General features: G+C 36.7%; 1 non-coding gene across 1 annotated transcript; it reads right to left on the bottom strand.

Moving 5' to 3' along the window:
- Positions 1–2,448: 2,448 nt before the first annotated feature.
- LOC141722633 (small nucleolar RNA R71) lies at positions 2,449–2,555 on the bottom strand. Its single transcript, XR_012575643.1, has one exon. It is a non-coding gene; the product is annotated as a small nucleolar RNA R71 (small nucleolar RNA).
- Between the last annotated feature and the right edge of the window lie 208 nt (positions 2,556–2,763).

Raw genomic sequence — 2,763 nt, 5'->3', positions numbered from 1 at the left:
CCTTACAAGGCTTTACAACTATTACTGATTAATTCTGAGCCGACTCTGTCACTCAGGCTTTAACGTCCAATCACTAGATCCCAGTGGATTCGACTTTGATACTCAAGTTTTTCTGTTGAAACTCTATTTAACTCATCGACTGACTACTAGGTCATCTCTAGTCCATCGTCCACTTCCAGGTTCCCGATTATAACCTACAGGGTCGAAATACCCTACTTTAGACGTCTTGGTATGCTTGACATATCCTCGATACTAATTCTTACCCAACGATATTCAAACCCGACTCGTAATTATGAATATTATAATAACACAGGCAACAAATAGGGTTCACAATCTCGAAGATCGGCTCGGTGTTCATTTTCGGAAAATATATATATACTATTTATTTTACGAATTCAGGGTTATCGATTTGGAAAAATATTTCATTACATCGTACAACCAAGTTTTGTATATAAAACATACACATATATATATAGTCACTCGACGTCCCGATAATCATTGGATACGGTCTCGTATTTACGTAGTTTGGTTCTGAAAATCGGGCAGCGTTTCCTTCGTTTATCGGACTACCCGTCGAATACAACCGACGTCAATTCACCACAACAATCCATAATCACAACAATCAACATCCATAATTTCCCAGTCACCAATTCAATACTATTATTAATTATTATTCGCATTTTACATTTATTTATTTTATAAAAATTAGGACTCAGAATAAATTCATCATCGTCCACCGTCCGCTCGTGAAAGTCATCGCGGACGGCGGCAAAATTACGCGGGTACCCGATTAATTCCCCGGGTTTCCAACACGAAACTTCGCCGATTAATTTAAAAAAAATCATTCCCCGCACGAATTGAATTTAATATCACAAATTTTTAATAAATAAATCTTCTGCAAATAAAAAGGGAACTAAAATCAGATTTAAACAACCCAAACCAAACTACACAATTAGCCCAACAAGTAAGGGCCGAATAACCAAGCCCAACAGAGAATTAACCACAGAGCACAAGAACACAGTCCAGGAACCACACACGGCCACGCCGCTGCACCACTCACACACTCGAAACCCGCACAAAACACACACATACTACACACACATGCACACACTCACACAGGTATATATATATATATATATATATATATATATATATATATATATATATACGAGACTGAATCAGGACAACAATCGGAAAACAAAAAGGGGCGGCCGGACAGTTACCGGAGTACGGCGGAGAAAGAAATCGGAATAAACAAGCACAACAGGGACGGGCGAATAACAGAGTGGCACACGGAGAATTGCCAGGAAACCAAAGGCAAAAACCACAGATAAGAAAGGAAGAAACACAGACAAATATAAACGGGAGAGAGAGAGATTCGAGAGGGTGGAGAGATATAGAGAGGAGAGGGAGTAAAACTATGTGTTTTACTTGAGAGAAATGAGATTAAACAGAGTCAAGACACGTATCCTGCCAATTACTAATAGACTAACACGTGTCCACGAGAATAAATACGAACCGTTTAAGGCCCGGTTTGTCCTGAAACTCGTAATTTTGAACGGAGTTGCGCTTAAAATAATTTCAGAAGATTATCGAAATAGTCTTAAAATGTTAGAAATATCCCGAAATTTATAAAAACATAAATTTTGAAATTTTAAGACGATTTCTAAAATGCACTTTATACCCGCTTTTATCAATGAAATGAAACAACGAGCGCGTGAAATTAATCCTGAAAATTTCCAAAATAATTTTAAAATCCTCGGAATATTCCAAACTTAAATAAATATGAGTTTCATAATTTTTTGAAGAATATTAGAATTAAATATGGATTTTACAAATAAAAGCAATCTGAAAATCATTTAAAGATAAATAATTAATAAAATATTGATTTCTCAATTTTATAAAATCCTAAAAATAATTATTGTAATTATAAAATCATAAAAACAATTTTAGAGACATTCCAAGTATTTACGCAAATAAATTTGCACCAAATCCACTTTTGAAAATGAAAACAATCCAATACGACTCCATAATTAATCACACGAACAACCCAGTATATTATAAATCACACATCAATAATCAAACAATACATAGCGGTCAAAACCAATGCACATATTTTATTTATTTAATAATTTCCATAATTACATAAATAAATAATTCAAAAATTACACGAGTTGTTATACTATTCAGATGGTGCATAATTCTGTTTCTTTCGGAGGGGCTGTGACTGACGATCCCAACATGCATATCAGGAATTTTGTCGAGATCTGTAGTACTTTCAAATATAATGGTGTCACTGATGAGGCTATCAAGCTGAGGCTTTTCCCATTCTCTCTGAGGGACAAAGCTAAGGACTGGTTACATTCTTTACTAGCTGGGTCCATCACTACTTGGGAAGATCTTGCGCAAAAGTTTCTGGTGAAGTTCTATCCAATGGCCAAAACTGCAGCTATGAGGAGTGCTCTTACTTAGTTTGTGCAACAACTAGGAGAATCTATGTGCGAAGCTTGGGAGCGAAACAAGGAGATGTTGAGAAAGTGTCCACATCATGGTATGCCTGACTGGATGGTGATCACTGGTTTCTACAATGGTTTGGGGTCCAATCTCGACCCATGCTCGATGCAGCTTCTGGAGGCGCCTTGTGGGCCAAAAGCTATACTGAGGCCTATAATCTCATTGAAACTATGGCTGCAAACGAGTATCAAAACCCAACTCAAAGGATGATGCCTGGGAAAGTAGCAGGTATTCTGGAAGTCGATGCAG

This window comes from Apium graveolens, chromosome 4 (assembly GCF_009905375.1).
Source record: "Apium graveolens cultivar Ventura chromosome 4, ASM990537v1, whole genome shotgun sequence".
NCBI lineage: Eukaryota > Viridiplantae > Streptophyta > Magnoliopsida > Apiales > Apiaceae > Apium > Apium graveolens.
This window is presented reverse-complemented; position numbering and strand designations above follow the sequence as displayed.